This window comes from Camellia sinensis, chromosome 6, assembly GCF_055761805.1.
Source record: "Camellia sinensis isolate YWXY chromosome 6, ASM5576180v1, whole genome shotgun sequence".
Classification (NCBI taxonomy): Eukaryota; Viridiplantae; Streptophyta; class Magnoliopsida; order Ericales; family Theaceae; genus Camellia; species Camellia sinensis.
In genome coordinates, this window is record NC_138966.1 from 174379493 (window position 1) to 174404021 (window position 24529).

The window sequence follows — 24529 nt, forward strand, 5'->3', positions numbered from 1 at the left end:
CAATTCAGTGTATGCTTCAAAAGAAAATTACAAATTTGAATCTTAAAAAAAAAAAAGAAAAAGAAAAAGAAAAAGAAAATTACAAATAAATAGTAAAATTTATGTATATTAATAATTAAAATTATAAAAAAATTCATGAATTTGTAATAAATTTCTGGTAGTACAACTAGGGAGTAATTTTCCCAAATTCTTTCATTCAAATGTCGGAGTGCTTGGAATAAGAAGTTTGGACTAAAATAGTTAATAAAGATAACAAAAATTAAAATAGTTAATAAGAAAAAATATCACATACAAATCATAATTTTTTTTTTTCACAATTATCAAATTAATTACACAAAAAAAAAAAAAAAACTGTCATCCTAAATATATATTTTTTAATCAAACTAAAATAATCAAAAATAAATAAATAAATAACCAATTAAAATAGCTAAAGTTCCCAAACCAGCCGTTGTTAGTTTTAGGTTCTTGCTTTAGTAGGTACTACGATGCCTCGTCTTTTGTAATGGTTCTATATTTGGTTTTTGTGTTTTGGAACTCGATATCCTGTTATTGAGTGAAGTTATTTATTCTGTCAAACAAAAAATATAACCTTATTTTAATTTTTACAAATTATTTTACAGTTAGACAAACCTTTAGAATTAAGGCATTTGATTTAAGGTTGTGTAACACTTTTTGTAAAATGAGATCTTCGGTTCAACTTATGAGAAGAGAAATTTGACTTGTTAACTATTATGCACTAGTAATCTGAGAGGGAGATTTATGAGCTGGAATGGGCTATAGTAAAGGCCAGGCAAAATGAAGGGCTGAACATGTTTGGGCTGTGATAGATTGGGCTCGTCCAGATAAGGTTTTGCTCGGTTGAGGCCCAGGACCATGTTGGGACCGAGCTACTTGGGCTTGTCTATGTAGAAAACCAAGCTACTTGAGTTGCTCGGCCGAAATGATTGCCTGCCATGCCGGATTCCACGGTTCACGCGTTTAGCGCGACAGGAAGGCCTTCGGTTTGCTAGCTCGACCTATCTTGAACTCGGCTTTGCTGGAATGCAATCGAGCTCGGTCGTTCTGGAGCTCGACGAGTGGAGCACTCGGGTAAGCTGCGCAGCGCGGTCGTGAAAGGCCGAGGTGGTTCCGCCGGTCTGTCGGGCTCCGCTAATATAGCCTGACGGTTTGGTTAGGTAGTGATTGCAGGATTTGTGTTGACAGATTGCAGAGTAGCACCACATGCCAAGAGACTAATAGGAGCAGATTTGGGCACAGAAAGTATATAAGCGTGTTTGCGCCCCCCATGCTGGGGATGGAACATAATTTGGTGAGATAAATCTATACATTCAAGTCTCTCCTCTCTCTCTCTCTATCTCTGAGTGTGTGCTAACTTGACCGTTGGAGGGGTTTTTCGGCCAAACTCCGCCGGGTAGCTCACCGCCGTTGTGTTCGCAGGTCGATCGGACGGACAAGGAGCTTGATAGAAAGGAGTACGGGCTAGGCGGAATATTTGCTCCCCGTACAACTGGTGCCGTCTGTGCGAACTTGATAGACAAAACCTTGTCTTCCAAGCTCATCTGATCGCCTTCCATGGCGAACAACGACGAGATACCATTGTTCGCCATCGACGGAGTTACCCCGGAGTCAGCCAGACGGAGAGACGGACTCCCTGCTATTCCACCCATGGCAGACCTGGAGACTTCCCTAGGAGGACATTCAAGAGACGCGCGGGATAAGCGCGGAAGGAGTTTTGGTCACTTTCGGAGCCCAGACGGGCACCAACGGCGGAGAGAATCACACGCCAGACGTCTAGAGCACAAGTTGAGAGACCAAGACGCCGTCATCCGAAGAATGGCGACAGAGATGGAAGATCTCAAGCGGCATGTCAAAGGGAAGGGTGTTGTTGGAGTGGGAGACCACAGTGAGCGCACCCAACCACGCCGTTCAGGCAGTCAGAGCCAGCGGCACACCCCTTCCCTTTTTATTACCAGAAGTTTTAGGGTTAGAGATTCAGACGCGCCTGTAGAGAAGTCGAGCGCGTAAGACAGTACCTATCAACCTTCGCGTCCGGCGACGACGTCGAGGTATTCCTACTCCGCGTGCTCCGAGGACTTGCGGGCTGCCTTGAAGGAGCGGGCTTGCCGGCGAGAGGCTCAGAGGGTGCCGGCGCTCCAACGGCTATCTTACGGGGGTCATGCCAGTGAAGAGGTCATAATGCCATCACCCCGCCCAGCTGTGCCCCTCTTTCTAGACACAGATTTGGCGAGGCTGAGAGCCATTCCCTTCTCCCTGGAGATAGAAGCAACACCACTTCCCGCGGGCTTTCACCAGCCAAAGTTTATGCTCTACGACGGAAAAACCGATCCATACATGCATGTAAGCCACTTCCGACAGGTCATGGCCAGACATAGGCGGAATGACGCTCTTATGTGCCTAATCTTCCCGTCGAGTTTGGGCGAGGTGGGCTTGAAATGGTTTGAGAGGCTACCGGAGGGAAGCATCGAAAAGTGGCAACAGTTGGCGGAAGCCTTTGTGACTCGTTTCAAGACCAACACAAAAACGCCAAAGGAGGTGGACCACCTTCTCAGTGTCAAAATGGAGCCAAACGACACACTCAAGACATACAACTCCAGATACTGGGAAACCGTCAATGAGATTTTAGATTGCCCGATCAACCTGGCAAACACCCAATATAAGCGCGGTCTCCCGATCGGACATAGATTACGGGACTCGCTTACCATGAGCCAGCCGACATCCATGGGCCAACTAATGCAGCGCATCAACGAGCACATCCGAGTAGAGGATGATGCAGCGACTTCCACCACGAAGACAACTCTGGTGGTAACAGACAAGAGGTTGGTTGGCAAGGTACACGCGGTCGGACAGGAAACTAACTGATCAAATGATTGCGCTGAGAAATCTAACTGAGGGTCAAATCGTCAAAACCGGGGAAGGGGTCGTCGGAATGACCGAGAGGAATACCCCCGCGATGACGTAGCTGATGCTAACAGCAAGTTAAAAGCTCGGATAGGCATCACCACGGTCTTTAAGATTCCAATCTATCGCATACTTAGTGAAATCCGTGACAAGGATTACGTCCGGTTTCCTGTTAAGTTAGGCGACGTACAAAAGGATTTCAATCCGCGATACCGTTGCACATATCACCGGGGGCGAGGACACTAGACAGAGGACTGTTTGCCTGTAAAGCAACACTTGGAGGAGTTAGTCGCAGCCGGACACTGGGATTTTTACATTGACGGGGGTGTTAAGGCCGCACATCCCACCCCGGCCGATCAGCATGGACCGGATGACTTGGAGGCGCCCCCTCAAGGAGTGATTAATGTGATCTATGGCATAGTGGAGCCGGCGTGTGTATGTGTCACGACCCAAACCCGGCCCTATGGGTTTAGCACCGTAACCGGCCAGTAATCCGAGATTACCGAAGGTCTGCTGAACAGTAATACAGTAAAACAGAGTACAGGGCCTGGCGGAAGCCAAAACAGTAAATAAACAATGCCCAATGAGCTGTGACAGTCTGTATGCAAAAAGACTTTTCATACATTCATACATAAACAGTACAGAACGGTATGCACAGTATTTACAATCATTCAGACTAGGGACTCAACCCTAGATAGCAGTACAGTGAACAGTCAGTCTATACAGAACAGTAAGACGGTACAGAAGGGGAAATCATAAAACACCCTTAAGCCTTAACACGATAGGCTCGGAACCTCGCAGTGAGGCACATAGGCTGGCTTGACAAAACTGGAGTTACTCTGACGCTCCTAGCCGCGTTCTGGTGCCTGTACACCTACATATATATATGAGCAGTGAGCTAAAGCCCAGTGAATAACATAAAGCGTAAAGGGGTTTAGAATGAATGTCCTTACAGTAATGAAAACAGTTCAATTCAATCAGTATTTCAGTTGTTCAGTACAGTAAACAGTCATATGTGGTACATCCATTAGCATAACAGTAACAGTAGGTCTTAAAAGACCGAACAGTAATGATGGCCATCAGTTAGTAAACAGTAGTGGCTCCACGAGGGAACCGACAGAGATCTCTGTAACAGTAACAGTAACAGTAAACAGTAGGTACTAAGGATGCCACAGTACAGTTCAGAAATAAAGGACATACATTCATTCAGTAATACCAGTTCAGTAAACAGTTCAGTTCAGTATTCAAAAGATAATCAGTTGAGCATATCTTTACACAATTGTTACTCACAGAGTTTGGGCTACAGTATGCTAGAGCGTGTCTCCTCAGTCGCCAACCCTACACAGTTAACAGATTGAACACACTAAGCCACACAATTGGGAACGGTAATAACTTAATCCCTAATGCCTCGGTGTGTTCTACATCTATATCCTCAACAAGATGCCTTAAACTAGGCCTAAGAATGCCTAGGATGGGATGAGGATTCAAAGATGTACATTTAAAAGCATTTTCAGAAAAATAGAGTTCCGCTCGAGCTCAGGTTTCCCCGCTCGAGCGGTAATGCAACAAAGGTACACGCTCGAGCGTAAACTTTTCCGCTCGAGCGTACTGTGAAAGTACTGGATGGGTGAAATCTCCGCTCGACGCCCGCTCGAGCGTGAGACCTGACTCCGCTCGAGCTCCCAATCCTCCGCTCGAGCGGACTGTAAAACAGTGCAGAGATACTGGATGCTCGAATTCTACGCTCGAGCGGCACTTCCTCCGCTCGAGCGGAAGTGCAGAATCTGGAAATTCCAGATTGCACCTCCAAGCCAAAAACCAAGTTCAAAAGCATTAAAACCGATCCTCTTGGGCCCATTTTCTGGAAAACATTTATAAACACATAGAATAACATGTTTCAAGCTCAATTTGAGAAATCAAAGCCCAAGGGTGTTTAATTCAAACTCAATTTCAAATCATTTTCAAGAACAATCTTCAAACATGACATGCATGATCTTAAATCATTTTCAAAGCTTCAATTTGATGCTCTAAGGTGCCAATTGTTTCCAAAATATGTTGAAAGCTTGGACCATCACAAGATCATGAACATGCATGCACCATTTTACCATGAATTCAACTCAAAACCCATTAATTCAAACATGCATGCATGAATTATGTTCTATTTCAACATGTATGAACTAAAACAAGACTTAGCTCCTCAATTTGACATGAATCATGCAAGAACAAGCTCAATTCATAAACAAGAGGGTAATTACTCTACCTTAGGTCTTGAATGCAAGATGAACAAGCTCAACTATGCAATCTTATGCTCTAAATCCTTCAATTTCCAAGCAATTCTACAAGTGAACTCAAGACTCTCACTTCCTCTCTCTCTCTAAATTCCGCTGAGTGCTCAAACAAGGCTGAGGAAATGTTTTGATAAAGCATACACAAGGCTTCAAATATGAGTAAACAAAGGCCCCACTAGATGGCAAAAGTGTAATTTCGTCAAACTCTTTAATTGGTTTATTTTAATCTAATTTAATCATACCTAATCAGTTTTCAGATAATTATACCATAAAATCATATTAAATATGACGATCATAAAACACCAATCAATTTCTAATTCGGCCGCCGATAAGGCCTTCAATCAGCAGTTTAAACATATAAGCATGAACAGATATTCATACAGTCAAACAGATAGAATGCAATTTAACTAACATATACTCAAACAATTCAGTTCCAGTTTTCAGTCAGTCGTTTCAGTACTTTAATCAGTTCATTTATTAGTCGTAATCAGTTAAGTTATCAGTCATAACCAATTCAGTCATCGGTCATCAATGTTTAACGGTAATCAGTGGTGAGGGTTGTTACAGTCTCCCCTCCTTATAAAGAGTTTAGTCCTCTAAACTCGAGTTACCTTCATTCTGGAAGAAAACAGGGTTCAGTGGAAACAGTTCAGGATATTTTTTAGCCATGTCATCTTCCCTTTCCCAAGTGGCATACACGCCACCGTGGTTCTGCCAGTCAACCTTCACTAGCGGGATCTCCTTGTTCCTCAGTTTCTTGATTCGTCTGTTTACAATTTGTATAGGCCGTTCCTCGTAAGTGTAGTCATCACTTAACACCACATGAGTAGGCTCTATTACATGGAAAGGATCCCGGAGGTAGTCTCTCAACATGGAAATGTGGAAGACGTTATGCATATGCTCCATTTCAGGAGGAAGCGCAACTTGATACGCCACCGGATTAACTTTCTCAATAATCTCATATGGTCCGACGTATCTTGGCGCTAACTTGCCTTTGACTCCAAAACGAGTCTGGCCCTTCATTGGTGTCACTTTCACAAAAACGTGATCACCCACTTCATACTCTCTGTCTCGTCTTCTAACATCTGCATAGCTTTTCTGTCTGCTCTGTGCAGTTTTCAGCCTCTGTTGTATCAGTTTCACTTTTTCAGTGGTTTCATAAACAATCTCGGGCCCAAGCAAAGGCCCATCTCCAACTTCTGCCCAGCAAATCGGAGATCTACATTTTCTGCCATACAATGCCTCGAAAGGCGCCATACCAATACTCGAATGGTAGCTGTTGTTGTAGGCGAATTCAGCCAAAGGTAAATGGCTTTCCCAGTCTCCCTGAAAATCAAGGACACACATTCTCAGTAAATCCTCCAGAGTTTGGATGGTCCTTTCTGACTGTCCATCTGTCTGGGGATGATAGGCACTACTCAGCCTCAATTCAGTACCCAATGCAGTCTGTAGACTTTGCCAAAACCTCGATGTAAACTTCGAATCCCTATCAGAAACAATAGACACAGGCACTCCATGCAGTCTCACAATCTCATCAATATAGATAACAGCCAGTTTGTCCGCATTATAGATTGTCTTGACAGGTAAGAAGTGAGCAGATTTGGTTAGTCTATCAACAATAACCCAAATTGAATCCATACCTTTTCTGGAGTGAGGTAATCCAACGATAAAATCCATCGTGATATGCTCCCATTTCTACTCTGGTATGGGTAGGGGTTGCAATAATCCGGCAGGTCGTTGATGTTCAGCTTTGACCTGTTGGCAATGAAGACATTTGGACACAAAGTCGGCAATTTCTTTCTTCATTCCCGGCCACCAGAAATTCTGTTTCAGGTCTTGGTACATTTTCGTATTCCCCGGGTGGATAGAAAATCTTGAATTGTGGCTCTCTTGCAGAACACTTCTTTTCAGTTCAATGTCATTCGGTACACACAGTCTCTCATGAAATTTCAGTACATTGTTCTCAAATTTGAATCCCGGTCTCGGTTTAGATTCTCTTTCTTCGATGATCTTCTTTAAGAAGCCATCCAGTTGCTGTTTCTCTTTAATCTCTTCAATCAGTGCCGGTTGAGCAGAAATAGCAGCTAAGGTTCCACCTTGTTCTCTCAAAGCAATTTCAATTTCAGATTTTTCAAGGTCACAAAACAACTCTTTCTGTCCTGTAAGCAAACATGCTAGGTTTCCAATCGATTTCTGGCTCAATGCATCGGCAACGGTATTGGCTTTTCCCGGATGGTACAATATCTGTAGGTCATAATCTTTAATCAGTTCTAGCCATCTCCGTTGTCTCATGTTCAGTTCTTTCTGTGTGAAGAAATATTTCAAACTCTTGTGGTCGGTATATACTTCACATGTCACCCCATACAGATAGTGACGCCAGATTTTCAGTGCAAACACCACTGCAGCAAGTTCCAGGTCATGGGTCGGGTAGTTCTTTTCATGCGGTCTCAGTTGACGGGAAGCATAGGCAATAACTTTCCCATTCTGCATTAAAACACATCCCAAACCCTTATGAGAAGCATCACTAAATACAGTATAACCATCCGTACCTGATGGTAAAGTCAAAACCGGTGCAGTCACAAGTCGAGTTTTCAACTCTTGGAATGTTGATTCCCTTTGGTCAGTCCAGTCAAATGATGTCCCCTTTTGTGTCAGTTGAGTCAACGGTAAAGCAATCTTGGAGAAATCTTTGACAAATCTTCAGTAATATCCAGCCAATCCCAAAAAGCTTCGGACTTCAGTCACATTTGTTGGTCTAGGCCAGTTCACTACAGCTTCGATCTTCTGTGGATCAACAGAAATTCCATTTTTGCTAACAACATGCCCCAAAAACATAACATGGTCAAGCCAAAATTTCACATTTAGACAGTTTAGCATACAGTTTCTATTCTCTTAAGGTTTGTAGGGCAAGTCTCAGATGTTGTTCGTGTTCTTCTATACTCTTGAAGTAAATCAATATGTCATCAATAAATACAACAATAAAGTCATCAAGGTACGGTTTAAAAATTCTATTCATGAGATCCATAAAAGCAGCAGGGGCATTCGTGACTCCGAAAGGCATAACTAAAAATTCGTAATATCCATACCTCGTTCTAAAAGCAGTTTTATCAATGTCATCCGGTTTAACTTTCAACTGATGGTATCCGGATCTGAGATCAATCTTGGAAAATACTTTAGCACCCTGTAACTGATCAAACAGGTCATCAATACGCGGTAATGGGTATTTGTTCTTTACAGTTACCTTATTCAGTTCACGATAGTCTATACACAGTCTCAGTGAGCCGTCTTTCTTCTTTACGAACAAGACAGGTGCGCCCCACGGTGAGGTACTAGGTCTGATGAACTTCTTGTCTAACAGTTCCTGTAGTTGCACTTTCAGTTCCTTCAGTTCAGTTGGAGCCATTCGGTAAGGAGCTTTAGAAACTGGCTGTGTTCCGGGAATCACATCAATCGTAAATTCAATCTCCCTGTCAATCAAATCCCCTGGCAGATCATCTGGAAATACATCTGGGAATTCCCTGACTATAGGAATACAATTCACATCAGTTTTAACACTATCATCAGTAGACACAGTCAGTACAGAACACAAATATCCCTTGCACTCCTTTCTAATTAATTTAACAGCTTTCACTGACGAAATCAAATACGGAGGAGGTACTACTCCACTCCCATTAAACACAAATTCAGGCAAACCAGGTGGACGGAAAACAACTTGCTTGGTCACACAGTCAATAGTGGCATGATATTTTTGTAACCAATCCATCCCCAATATTACATCAAAATGATCAATGTTCAATGGCAGTAAATCAATAAACAGATGCATATCCCCAACAATAATTTCACATGCGGGGTACATATAAGCACATGTCATGGATCCCCCTACGGGTGATGATACGGCTAGCAGATAGTTCATGGGTTCTAAGGGTCTATTCAATTTCCGTGAAAAAGCATGCGATACATAAGAATGTGTAGACCCCGAATCAATCAATACATATGCATTTTGCGTACAGATAGAGAGGATACCTGACACAACGGTCTCAGTATTTTGCACGTCTCCCGGTACTAGGGCGAACACTCTGCCCTGCCTCATGGGCTCTTTCCCGGTAGCTTTGGGGTTAGGCTTTAGTGCTACAGTTGATGCTGCTGCGCTTGGTGCAGCTTTACTACCAGTTTGTGGAGCAGAAGGACAGTCTTTAACCATGTGGCCCACTTTGCCACACCTGTAACAGGCTCCTGATATCTTGTAACAGACTCCTTTGTGCTTCTTGCCACACTCAGAACAGGGCGGTATGAAACCACTCCCTTGACTGGGGCTAGTTGTCGACCCCGTATTCTGTTTCTTGTTGGCTGGGTTGTGCTTGCCTTTCTTGAACTTAAAACCCTGCCTTTTACCATGCCATTCAGTTGTTGGTATTTCAGATTGTTTCACTGCTGCAATGTTCGACTCGGTCATCAGTGCCCGGTCGAGAACACCCACAAAAGTCGGTAGTTTCAAAACATTTATTCGGTCAAGTATTGCAACATTAAGGCCACCTTCAAATTTTCTGGCCTTCTTGTACTCAGTATCCACCATATACGGCGCATAACGGGCAAGTTCAGTGAATTTTGTTTCATATTCGGCAACCGACGTGGTGCCCTGTTTCAGTTGTTCAAACTCAGTTACTTTCCTGTCCTTGACACACTGTGGGAAGTACTTTTCAAAGAAGGACTCCTTGAACTGAGCCCAGGTCATAACAGTATTTGTCTCACGGATCAACATCCACCACCTTCTAGCTTCTTCTTGTAAGGTGAAGGTAGCTAACAGTACTTTATTCGCTTCTGAGCACGGGAACACTTCAAATAGTTTTTCTGTTTCCAGAACCCAAGCTTCAGCTTTTAACGGTTCAAGGCCTCCCTGAAAGGATGGCAGTTTCATTTTGCTGAACTTCTGGGTAAGAGCAATAATATCCCTATCATTCACATTCACATTAGGCTCCGGCTGTACCGGAGGAGGAGGAGGTGGGGGCTGTTGGTTCTGTTGTTGTTCAAGTCTAGCAGTTATCAGTTCCATCATTCTTTCCATTCTTTCCATTCTTGCCTCAGTAGATGAGGATTCAGGTTCATTTGCATTGGTTGCATTATCCATTTTCACTATAAGCAGTTATAACAGTTTTAAACATAAGCAGTCATTTGTTTAACAGTTTACCACATTAGCATGTATTCAGTCATAACATAACCACACACTTATCATGCTCATGAGATGCCCTAATTACTTTTCTAGGACACCCTATAGCTCATTTGGGCACGTGTGTGCGGTATAACTCGTGGTTAAGTATCGCTCTGATACCACTCTGTCACGACCCAAACCCGGCCCTATGGGTTTAGCACCGTAACCGGCCAGTAATCCGAGATTACCGAAGGTCTGCTGAACAGTAATACAGTAAAACAGAGTACAGGGCCTGGCGGAAGCCAAAACAGTAAATAAACAATGCCCAATGAGCTGTGACAGTCTGTATGCAAAAAGACTTTTCATACATTCATACGTAAACAGTACAGAACGGTATGCACAGTATTTACAATCATTCAGACTAGGGACTCAACCCTAGATAGCAGTACAGTGAACAGTCAGTCTATACAGAACAGTAAGACGGTACAGAAGGGGAAATCATAAAACACCCTTAAGCCTTAACACGATAGGCTCGGAACCTCGCAGTGAGGCACATAGGCTGGCTTGACAAAACTGGAGTTACTCTGACGCTCCTAGCCGCGGTCTGGTGCCTGTACACCTACATATATATATGAGCAGTGAGCTAAAGCCCAGTGAATAACATAAAGCGTAAAGGGGTTTAGAATGAATGTCCTTACAGTAATGAAAACAGTTCAATTCAATCAGTATTTCAGTTGTTCAGTACAGTAAACAGTCATATGTGGTACATCCATTAGCATAACAGTAACAGTAGGTCTTAAAAGACCGAACAGTAATGATGGCCATCAGTCAGTAAACAGTAGTGGCTCCACGAGGGAACCGACAGAGATCTCTGTAACAGTAACAGTAACAGTAAACAGTAGGTACTAAGGATGCCACAGTACAGTTCAGAAATAAAGGACATACATTCATTCAGTAATACCAGTTCAGTAAACAGTTCAGTTCAGTATTCAAAAGATAATTAGTTGAACATATCTTTACACAATTGTTACTCACAGAGTTTGGACTACAGTATGCTAGAGCGTGTCTCCCCAGTCGCCAACCCTACACAGTTAACAGATTGAACACACTAAGCCACACAATTGGGAACGGTAATAACTTAATCCCTAATGCCTCGGTGTGTTCTACATCTATATCCTCAACAAGATGCCTTAAACTAGGCCTAAGAATGCCTAGGATGGGATGAGGATGCAAAGATGTACATTTAAAAGTATTTTCAGAAAAACAGAGTTCCGCTCGAGCTCAAGTTTCCCCGCTCGAGCGGTAATGCAACAAAGGTACACGCTCGAGCGTAAACTTTTCCGCTCGAGCGTACTGTGAAAGTACTGGATGGGGGAAATCTCCGCTCGACGCCCGCTCGAGCGTGAGACCTGACTCCGCTCGAGCGCCCAATCCTCCGCTCGAGCGGACTGTAAAACAGTGCAGAGATACTGGATGCTCGAATTCTACGCTCGAGCGGCACTTCCTCCGCTCGAGCGGAAGTGCAGAATCTGGAAATTCCATATTGCACCTCCAAGCCAAAAACCAAGTTCAAAAGCATTAAAACCGATCCTCTTGGGCCCATTTTCTGGAAAACATTTATAAACACATAGAATAACATGTTTCAAGCTCAATTTGAGAAATCAAAGCCCAAGGGTGTTTAATTCAAACTCAATTTCAAATCATTTTCAAGAACAATCTTCAAACATGACATGCATGATCTTAAATCATTTTCAAAGCTTCAATTTGATGCTCTAAGGAGCCAATTGTTTCCAAAATATGTTGAAAGCTTGGACCATCACAAGATCATGAACATGCATGCACCATTTTACCATGAATTCAACTCAAAACCCATTAATTCAAACATGCATGCATGAATTATGTTCTATTTCAACATGTATGAACTAAAACAAGACTTAGCTCCTCAATTTGACATGAATCATGCAAGAACAAGCTCAATTCATAAACAATAGGGTAATTACTCTACCTTAGGTCTTGAATGCAAGATGAACAAGCTCAACTATGCAATCTTATGCTCTAAATCCTTCAATTTCCAAGCAATTCTACAAGTGAACTCAAGACTCTCACTTCCTCTCTCTCTAAATTCGGCTGAGTGCTCAAACAAGGCTGAGGAAATGTTTTGATAAAGCATACACAAGGCTTCAAATATGAGTAAACAAAGGCCCCACTAGATGGCAAAAGTGTAATTTCGTCAAACTCTTTAATTAGCTTATTTTAATCTAATTTAATCATACCTAATCAGTTTTCAGATAATTATACCATAAAATCATATTAAATATGACGATCATAAAACACCAATCAATTTCTAATTCGGCCGCCGATAAGGCCTTCAATCAGCAGTTTAAACATATAAGCATGAACAGATATTCATACAGTCAAACAGATAGAATGCGATTTAACTAACATATACTCAAACAATTCAGTTCCAGTTTTCAGTCAGTCGTTTCAGTACTTTAATCAGTTCATTTATCAGTCGTAATCAGTTAAGTTATCAGTCATAACCAATTCAGTCATCGGTCATCAATGTTTAACGGTAATCAGTGGTGAGGGTTGCTACAGTATGCGAGCTCCGAGGGATGATTAAAAAGGCGGAACACATGAGGGAAGTGTTGTCGGTCCAGCCTGCGATCAAAAGGGGCAAGACCGAGGAGAAAGACGTGATTGGTTTCTCCACAAGGGACCTGGAACGCATTCAAACGCCACACAACGATGCCCTAGTGGTCACACTCCGCGTCAAAGAATTTGATGTCAAGTGCATCTTGATCGACCAGGGAAGCTCGGTCGAGATCATGTACTACAACGTGTTCAAACAACTCAAACTCCGAGATACAGACTTCGCTCAGCAACTTCTCCACTAGTTGGTTGCAACTCGTAATCGGAGTGGCCTTTGGGAAAGATAATTTTACCGGTCAAAGCCGGATCCGTGGTCAAGCAGGTGGAGTTCTGGGTATTGCAGGTCCCGTCTACGTACAATTTGATCCTCGGCAGGGGTTGACTTCACGCTATGCAGGCTGTGGCGTCGATCTACCACCAGGTTATGAGATTCTCCTCGGCTATGGGGGAAATTGAGGAAGTTTGGGGCGATCAAGTCATGTCGAAACAATGCTTCGTGGCAGTGAACAGGAGTCGAGCTGCCAAAGGTTTCATCCAAATGATTGAAGAACCAAAAGACCGTGGAGTCCTTGAAGATGTGGGCGCCAAGGCTGAGGACAAAGCTGTTGAGGAGTTGGTAGAAGTGCAGATTGACACTGAAAAGCCCGAATAAGTTCTTCTTGCTCGGCTCAAGCCTTACCGCCCAAGAAAGGACCGAGATGGTAGAATTCTTGATGGCAAATATCGAAGTCTTCGCATGGTCACCCTACGACATGCCCGGCATCGACCCGAGCTTTATTTGTCATCACCTCAATGTTTTCCCCAGTGCAAGGCCGGTCATTCAGAGAACTAGGAGATCAGCACTACACCACGCCGAGGTAGTCGTAGAGGAGGTAAAGAACCTGCTTGAAGCTCGGGCTATTCAGGAAGTGCACTACCCTCGGTGGATTTCAAACACGGTCGTAGTACCCAAGAAGAATGGGAAGTGGTGAGTTTACGTCAGCTACAAGACCGTCAACCGAGCATGCCCTAAAGACAGCTTTCTCCTGCCTAGAATAGACCAGTTGGTGGATCTAACGGCCGGACATAACAGGCTCACTTTCTTGGATGCCTACTGCAGCTATCATCAGATTGCCATGCATGGCCCCGACCGTGAGATCACCTCTTTCACTATTCCATGGGAACGCTTCTGCTACCGAGTCATGCCTTTTGGTTTGAAAAACGTCGGGGCAACTTTCCAAAGGATGGTGACCAAAATGTTTGCTCCTCTACTAGGCTGGACGATGGAGGCTTATATCGATGACATGGTGGTTAAAAGCCGGCATCAAGCAGACCACTTGTCCACCTAGCCGAGATGTTTGTCATCCTCAAACAGCACAAGCTACGCCTGAATGCGTCTAAATGTGCCTTTGGTGTGGGATCCGGAAAATTCTTGGGTTTCCTAGTCACAAACCAAGGCATCGAGGCAGACCTCACACAGATCAAAGCCGTACAGGAATTGAAGCAGCCCAACTCTGCTAAGGACGTGCAGCATCTGGCCGGGATGACCGCCGCACTTAACTGATTCATAAGCCGGTTATCAGATCGCTGCCGCCCTTTCTTTCGAGCCTTGAAATCCAAGTTTTCGTGGGACAAGGAGTGTGACCAGGCTTTGGCCGAACTCAAAGAGTATTTGTCTTCTGCACCACTATTGGTAACGCCCAAGCCCGGCGAAGAACTCTACCTTTATTTGGCCGTATCTCAGCATGCAGTTAGCGCAGTGCTTGTCCGGTCAGTAGGTATCCAGCATTTACCCATCTTCTACGTGAGCAAAACCTTGCTACAGGCAGAGTCGAGACACTTGCCGCTGGAAAAACTTGCCTTAGCATTGATGATGGCCTCTAGGAAATTGGCACACTATTTTCACGCTCACACAATCATCGTTTTGACCGAGTTTCCCCTCAAAGCCTTGTTCGAACAGGCGGACTTCTCCGGTCAAATTTTAAAGTGGGCAGTCGAGTTAGGACAATTTGACGTTAAGTTTCAACCCCGAACGGCCATAGAAAGCTCAAGCATTGGCAGATTTTGTTGTCGTGTTCTCGTCCGAGATTCACCAAGTATGTCCGGTGGATCTCACCATGGTAGTTGATGAGGCCAACGAAGATTCTACCGAAATTGTACAGTAAGGCGGTGTTGGCGACGTGGAACTTGCGCGCCTCGCCATAGAACCTCCTGCCGGCATGTTACCGCAGCCCGGCGATGTGACGACGGACTTGGGCATAACAGACCAACCTATTGGTCCAGTGCCGCGTCGCCGAAGGGGGAGGAAGTGGAACCGATCAGCATTGAACCTGAAGCCGAACAGCCGAGCGACCGTGATCCCATCAACCTTCAAGCCTCCCAGGACCCCTCAGAATGTTAGAAGCTCTTTGTTGGCAAAATGTGGAAACTTTTTGTAGATGGGGCCTCGAATCGTCACGGTGTCGGGCTAGGCATAGTCTTGGTCTCGCCAAATGGTCTGATCATTGAGCATTCTATCACCCTCGAATTCCCTGCATCAAACAACAAGGCTGAGTACGAGGCGTTACTGGCCGGACTTAAGAACGCGCTCCAGGTGCGTGCGTCCGAGCTGATGGTCTATAGTGATTCCCAACTAGTTGTCAACCAAGTATCTGGGGTTTACGAAGCTAAGAATGACAGAATGGCAAAGTACCAAGCTCTAGTAAGGGACCATATCAAACGATTCCAGGCGATCAGGGTCCAACAAATTGGACGGGAAAACAATGGCCACGCGGATGAGCTGGCCGGTCTGGCTTCCATGGTCGACCGAACCTCTCCTAGTCCTCTCTTGATTGAGTTTCTTCCAAGGCCTAGTATAGAGGAACCGGAGTAGACAGAAGTACTCTGCACCGAGCTTGGCTCTTCTTGGATGGACCCTATTATCCTCTTCCTGAAAGAGCGGACACTTCCGACCGATAAAAAGGAAGCGCATAAAGTCCGGGTGAAATCAGAGCGGTTTTAGCTCTTTCTATCTGGCGCTTTATACAAGAAGTCTTTCACCGATCCTTATCTCAAGTGTGTACACCCAAACCGCGTGGAAGCTTTCCTGTACGAAATTCACGAAGGCATATGCAGCAGTCACATAGGGGGCAGATCTTTAGCCTACTGCGCTATCTCGCAGGGACATTGGTGGTCGTGCATGCAAACGGATGCTCAGAAATATGTTCGCAAATGTGAGAAGTGCCAGAAGTTCGCCTACTAAATTCACCAATCGGCCAGAGAACTCCTTCCTCTCACAAACCCTTGGCCTTTTGCGATGTGGGGACTAGACATAGTGAGACCACTCCCAACAGCACCGGGCAGCCGGAAGTTCTTCATTGCCGCTACAGACTACTTCACCAAGTGGGTTGAAGCTGAGCCCTTAACAACTATCAAAGAGAAGGACGTCAAATGGTTTGTCTGGCAGAATGTAGTAACGCGGTTTGGCGTCCCCAAGATTCTAATCTCTGATAATGGCACCTAATTTGACGGACGCTTATTCAGAGGATTTTGTGAAGAATTGAAGATTGAATTCTACAACTCCACCCCGGCTTACCCGCAGTCCAACGGCTAAGCTGAAGCATCAAATAAGACCATTCTTGACGGATTGAAGAAAAGACTTGAGAAGGTCAAAGGAAAATGGGCCGAGGAACTCCCAAGTGTCCTTTGGGCATACCGGACGACCCCGAGGCGATCTACCGGGAAAACTCCTTTTGCCCTGGCGTACAGCATGGAGGTTGTCATTCCAATGGAAATTGGCATGCCCACCATCCGCAGTGAAAATTTTGAGCCCGAGTTGAATTCTGAAGCAGTTGCCCTAGAATTGGACCTTGCTGAAGAGCGCCGTGAAAAAGCTTTGATTCACGTGGCTGCATACCAATAAGAATTGTCCAGGAAGTACAACAAAACCGTGCACCCCAGACCGTTTAAAGTTGGCGATTGGGTTTTAAGAAAGGTCATGGGTAACACCCTGATGCCAGGCGAAGGCAAGCTAGGGGCAAACTGGGAAGGACCCTACAGGATAACCGGTCTGGCGGGCAAATGGGCATACCATTTGGAAGATTTGGACGGCAAAGGCATACCCCGGCCACGGAATGCAGCCAACCTCAAACTGTACTATTTTTAGTTCTCATAGTTTTTATGATTATTCTTTTGAGCAAAGACTTGTTTGCCTTGCATTTCAAAATGTAATACTCTTTTTGTCAATATAATAGAAGTGACTTACCTTTGTTGAAGCATTCTGTTGTTTTCGATGCTTATTTTGTGATTTAAACAGAGATGCTTTACTCCGGTTAGTTGAGTTGATGATTTACTCAACCTTTAGACTCCAACCGAGATGTTTTACTCCGGTCAATTGAGTTGATGACTTGCTCAACTTTGATATTAAAATTGAGATGTTTCACTCCGGTTAAATGAGTTGATGATTTACTCAACTTTGTGATTTAAACCGAGATGTCTTATTCTGGTTAAACAAGTTGATGATTTACTTAACTTTGAGATTTCGACCGAGATGTTTTATTCCGATTGAATTAGTTGATGATTTACTCAACTTTGTGATTCAAACCGAGATGTCTTGTTCCGGTTAAACAAGTTAATGATTTACTCAACTTTGAGATTTCAACCGAGATGTTTTATTCCGGTTGAATTAGTTGATGATTTACTCAACTTTGTGATTCAAACCGAGATGTCTTGTTCTGGTTATACAAGTCGATAATTTACTCAACTTTAAGATTTCAATCGAGATGTTTTACTCCGGTTAAATGAGTTGATGATTTACTTAACTCTGTGATCAAAACCGAGATGTCTTTTTCTGGTTAAGCATGTTGATGATTTAGTCAACTATGTGATTTCAACCGAGATGTTTCACTCCGGTTGAATAGGTTGATAATTTGTTCAAGGGTGAGTTAATGATTTGTTTAGCCGAGGTGATTTGGCCGGCTAAAGTTGTTTAGCTTAAACACAATGCAAACACTTAACGAAAATACAACTTTTCATTGATAAGTAATAGCATTACAAAAGGTGGGGCAGTAGCCCGGTTACATTTTCAAACGAAAAAGAAAGAAGACAAAGAAAACTAAACTAAGGAGGAAAGGTCTGTGAATTCATCCCCGATCGCGGTCGCCTCCAGGTCGACCGTGGTTGTGGTCTCCTGGACACCGGCCTATTCCTGGCCGGCCTGCTTTGGGCGGTTGTCACCCTCGGCATTTTCCTCGGCGTCCTCCGCTTCTTCTTCTTCTTCTTCGGCCCTGCAACACGCTGAAGACGTCGTTGGCATATAGCACAAGGTACGTCGGCAGGAAGGCAGCTGGGGGAGAGGCAAACATGTCGGTCCCAGATCCTTGGCTGAACTATTCACAAGCAGCCTTCCAGCCCACCTTGAAGAAGATGTCTTGGGTGGCATGGACTTGCTTTGTGTAGCTCTCCTCGGCCTTCTTGAAACCAGCATTGTTGGCATCCTCCAGTTCCTCCTTCCTTGACTGCTTCAACGCCTCCAGCTCGGCCTGGAGAACATTACTTTCTTGCTCGACGACACCAAGCTGGCCAAGCAACCTAGAGTTGTCAAAATTTGCTATCTCCAGCGAAGCCTTGGATTGTCCAAGCTCGGCTTGAAGGTGTTCAACCTGGCTGGCAGCGTCGGTTGCCTTCTGCCGGAGTCAATAGATCCTCTCCATCACCAAGTGTTGTTTCTAGATGGCCTGCAAGAAGAAAACTTTATCAGAGGAAGGAAACCAAGCAAACACTTGGAAAAATTTGAACAAAGTACGCAAAGTTCTTACCCGAGTCATGGACTTGACCGAGGACTTCATCAGCCGGGTGTCCGGTACGTGGTCGCTGCCAACCACGTCGCTTGGTAGCAGCAAGACTTTGGTTAGGTCAAAGGCGAGTAGATGCTCCTTGTCACCTTTGACCGAGGCAATCGCCGGGATCTTCTTACCCCGATGCTTGAGCTGCAGCTTCCATGGCGGTGTTGGGTCAGTTGTCACCACCGGTTGCTTAGTGTTCAACTCCGCAACTAACTCGGCAGAGAGGTCAGTACGTGGCCTTTTCCCAGCCCGGCGGCTTTCTTTGCTTGCCTGCCCGCCGGCAGGAGACGCCAGTGCAACTACGGTCCCGCTCGATTGACCGGCAGTGGCTGTGCGGGGTGGGATGATTGGTAGCTCGGTGGAGGTAGCAGTGAGGAAGTTCTTGATGCTACTTCTTTTGGCCATCTCTTCTGCCTCGGTCAACCGGATAAGTGGCACGTCCGGCAATGTGGGATTAGGAGGGAGAAATGGTGCACGGAGAAAGTCTGTAACCTTACTCCGGCGTGGAGCTGAGTACCTGTAGGTTGGCACCTAACCGAAGAGTTCGTGGCAATCCTGGTTGCGGTAGCGAAGCACGGTTCTGATGGTTGCTTCGTTGGGATAATGGTAATTGGCTTGCAAAGCTTCAATTGCTGCAAAAGAAGAAAAGATATTAAGTACGGAATTTAGAAAGGAAGAAATTTGACCGAACAGTTAGCACGACTTACATGTTTCGTTGAAGTTTTTGCTTATATACTAGCCCGGCACGTCGGTCATTTCGTAATTACCGGACACCCAGAAAAATTCGTCGTCATGTAAGTCCTTGTCTGGGGTACCGGTCACTATTTTCTTCTTGCCCGGTCTGATCTTTAAGTAATAGGCAAGACCATCGCCTGTATGCTCGAGGGTATACTGGTGAAGTATCTCGGCTATTCCTAAGTTGGTGCCTAGCCGGTTGTTTAGCTCGGTGATTCCGTTTATTATGCGATAGGTGTTGGTTGAGACCTGGGTTGGAGCTAGCCCGGTGCGCCGCAAGAATTCGCAGATCAACGGGTTAACCAGGAAGCGGAGGCCACCTTCTATGATGGAAAGCACGGTGAAGGGGCACTGGTCTAATCTGACCCACAGGGTCGTGTCCTCGACACCGAGCTCTAGGTGAACGTCGTCCGGGATACCATATTCTTCCCAGAACGCGGCTAAAGCGACCGGCGTGTCGGCCAGAAAGCAGTAGCGCCCCATGTATGGCCGGTTGGTTTTAGCGTGGCTGAGGTGGTTTGGCACAAACTTTGGTTTGGTGGCTGCTCGGTCTTTGAGAGCCTCGGTGTTGGTGTGTGGTCCCCCTTGGACTCTGCAGGAAAATAAGGGTAAGTATAAGCGGAAGCGCGGTCGCGCAAAACGAGCTTGACTTTAGCTCGGTCAAGTAGAGTGCCAGACCACCCCGGTCACGAAGGTAAACCTAGGAGCTTGGTCGCTCAAGCGGACTAGATGTTAGCCCGGTCGAGCAGTCAAGTCCTCTACCTACCTCGATTTCTACAGGGGTTTTTGCAAACTTGTAATTTTCTCGGTTTAGATGTTTTTTGGGATCAAAAGAAGACCTGGAGCCTGGTCCGATCCAGATCTTCTTGTGTTCATTACTAGAATTGAAGAACAGCGAAAAGAACAGGGGCATGAGAGGGTTTTGGGGGGGGGTATATCCTAAAACCTATGGACTTTATGCCCTAGAATGTGAAATACCAAATAAAAAAAAAAGAGCAACAAAGAGGATTCGAAGAACTTTCTAGTTTGGAGGCAGAGGCTACTTCTTCAAGCACAAATAAAGAAGAAGAACAAGAATGGAGGTCAAGCACTGTAGCTCAAAGACGTCAGGAACGGAAGAGAGGCAATAAGAAGAGAAAGTGAAGGGAAAATGGCGTACTTATAAGAGTGAAAGGGCACCTAAATTTGAATATGAAGGGACGTCTGGGTTGGCTGCCCGAGGCCAATAAATGCACGACGCGTGTTCATAATGGCGGCGGTGTCAGTTCTGAAGAGACAAGATGGCAGGTTGAGGCGACGACCGAGCAAGCCCAGAAACTGGGCATAGAGATTAGCGCGGTTAACATCTTGCAAACTAGGGACCGATGGAGAGTCTACCCCGGACGGACCATGTAATCCCAGTCACACTTGCCTGGACGGAATTAAGGGGCAATGAGAGGGAGATTTATGAGCTGGAATGGGCCATGTAAAGGCCAGGCAAAATGAGGGACCGAACATATTTGGGCAGTGATAGCGTGGGCTCGTCTAGATAAGGTTTTGCTCGGTTGAGGCCCAGGACCATGTTGGGACCGAGCTACTTGGGCTTGTCTATGTAGAAAACTGAGCTACTTGAGTTGCTCGGCCGGGATGATTGCCTGCCATGTTGGATTCCACGGTTCACACGTTTAGCGTCGCAGGAAGGCCTTCGGTTTGCTGGCTCGACCTATCTTGAACTCGACTTTGCCGGAATGCAACCGAGGTCGGTCGTTCTGGAGCTCGGCGAGTGGAGCACTCGGGTACGCTGCGCAGCGCGATCGTGAAAGGCCGAGGTGGTTCCGCTGGTCTGTCAGGCTCCGCTAATATAGCCTGACGGTTTGGTTAGGTGGTGATTGCAGAATTTCTGCTGCTAGATGGAAGAGCAGCACCACGTGTCAAGAGACTAATGGGAGCAGATTTGGGCGCAAAAAGTATATAAGCGTGTCTGCGCCCCCCATGCTGGGGATGAAACATATTTTAGTGAGATAAATCTATACATTCAAGTCTCTCCTCTCTCTCTCTCTATCTCTGAGTGTGTGCTAACTTAACCGTCGGAGGGGTTTTCCGGCCACACTCCGACGAGTAGCTCATCGCCGTTGTGTTCGCAGGTCGATCGGATCGACAAGGAGCTTAGTAGAAAGGAGTACAGGCTAAGCGGAATATTTGCTCCCCGTACATAATCTGTTTTTGATAATGTAAATATTTTTCATATTTATATTCAATTAATAGTGGTTGTTAATAGTAATTATTAAGCTTGGATTTGATATATTTGTTATGTTAAGTTTTGTCCATTTTCTAACTATTGTGAGCTGTTAATCTAATTTTTTTTTTTATTTATATGAGGTTAATAATCTATTGAGTATATATAAATATTTCTCATATTTATAATTACTTTAATATTAATTAACCAAAAAAAAAAGGGCTTGGCTTCTATCCAGTCCTTAATCGGACTGGACCGTGCTGTTAGGCCCGTGGAGGCCCACCACGGGTCCCGTTTTGATTATCTGAACCGTTCAATATGTAGAACTTTTCGATTACTATAAGCTTATAAAAAATCACGTTAATTGGATATCGGTAGCTATATAATTAAATCAGTTTTGTATATAAAAAAATAGACGGTGAATAAGTTAACGGTTGACAAAAATTTGATTTGATCACATAGTTACCGATATCCGATTAACGTGATTTTTACAGGCTTATAGTACTCGACAAATTCTACATATTAAACGATTCAGAATATCAAAACGAGACCCGTGATGGACCTCCACAAATCCGAGATCCGTGGTGGGCCTCCACAAACCCAGCAGAGGCCAACGCCAAAGAAAAAAAACCCAACGCTTTGAACTCCCCTTCATCATTGGCGAGATCATTTTTGACAACCCAACCTACTTCAGCTCCAAAATAAATAAATAAATCCACAAAATTCTCGTACCAGCTGGGTCTACTTTCTGCGCAATATCAAAGGTAGTCAAAAATTAATTACTAATAAATAAACGGACTCTCTTTTTAAAATTTTAAAATTGGATAAATTACACTGATATCACTTGAGGTTTATATTTATTACAATTTCTCCTTATCTTTTGAAAATTATATCTCCTCTTGAGGTTTAAAGTTTCATTATAAATTTCTCCCTTCAGCAATTTAATTTTTTTAAATACCAATTTTGCCCTCATTGGGTAAATTACATTGACACTCCTCACATTTTAGAAATTACAATCCCCTCCCTAAGGTTTAAAGTAACATTACCAATTACCCCCTCAACTAGTATTAGTTAGAAAAAAAATTCATTGAAAAAAAATTAGTTGAAAAAAAAATTAATTGAAATTTTTTTGTTAGTAAAGTTTTTAAATTTCTGTTTAAAAATCAATGTAAGCTCATTTTTTGAATTTACGTTTTTTTCTCAAATTTACAAACTGAGACAACCTTTTATAAACTAAAAAAATTATCAAACAGGTTTTTATGACAATTTTTAAAAATTTTGTAAATATAAATTGAAAACTGAAAACGAAATGATTACCAAACAAGCTTGATTGTAAAAATGTCGTAAAATTAACAAATAATTAAATAAGTTACCAACGTAAGAAGTGACTTATCAAAAGATTTTTAAGCTATGTATGATTTGATTTTTAGATTTTTTTAAAAAAAATTAAAAATTAATTTAGTTAAGAAATAAAAAATAAAAATAATTATCAAACCAAACATAGCCTAGAAATACTAAATTCTTAGGCTATGTACCACCAAACACATAATATTTTTTACTTTTTTATTTTTTATTTCTTAACCAAATTAATTTTTAATTTTTAAATTTTTTTTTTTAAAAATCAAATCATACATAGTCTAAGAATCTTTTGATAAGTCATTTCTTACGTTGGTAACTTATTTAATTATCTGTTAATTTTACGACATTTTTACCATCAAGCATGTTTGGTAATTATTTCGTTTTCAGTTTTCAATTTATGTTTACAAAAATTTAAAAAACTATCATAAAAACTTGTTTGATAATTGTTTTGGTTTATAAATGGTTGTCTCAGCTTGTAAATTTGAAAAAAAAACATAAATTCAAAAAATGAGCTTACGTTGGTTTTTAAACAGAAATTTAAAAACTTTACTAACAAAATTTTTTTTCAATTAATATTTTTTTCAAATAATTTTTTTTCTAATTAATTTTTTGTTCAATGAATTTTTTTTCCAACTAATACTAACTGGGGGGCAATTAGTAATGCTACTTTAAACCTTAGAAAGGGGATTGTAATTTTTAAAATGTAAGGGGTGTCAATGTAATTTATCCAATGAGAGCAAAATTGGTATTTAAAAATATTAAATTGCTGAAGGAAGAATATGTAATGAGACTTTAAACCTCGAGTGAGAAATGTAATTTCTAAAAAGTGAGGAGGAAACTTTAATAAATATGAACCTCAAGGATGTCAGTGTAATTTACCCTTTAAAATTTGAAGAAAATCAACTTAAAAGCATTTTTACTGGAAAAACTCGATTATGAACTTGAGAGTGGTAGGAGTTATTGTTAATTTTTTAAAATAAGTAATATGGCTAGCAGTTGACTCGTGCAGTTTCCGTGTTATTTTCTTTTCAAAAAATATTTGACCATATAATGTGTTATAAAAAATAATTTTAATTTTAATTTTAACTATTTATTTTAATAATATTAGCGCTAGTTTTTTATAAAATTATTTCTTGAATGCTTATATATATATATATATATATATTAATGTTAGTTAAATTATCTGTGTATTTTGATAATTTTAGTTCTATTGTATTATAAAAATACAATTATCATATAATAATTTTGTATGATATATATTAAATTATAAAATAATAAAATAAATACTCATTTTAATATTAAAAATAATAGTTAAATGAGAAGAAGAATTAGTAACAAAAAATTAAAAGTAATTCTAACTATTTAATTTTCTTTTATATTCATTTGAAAAATAAAAATATGTAGAAATAAAAAT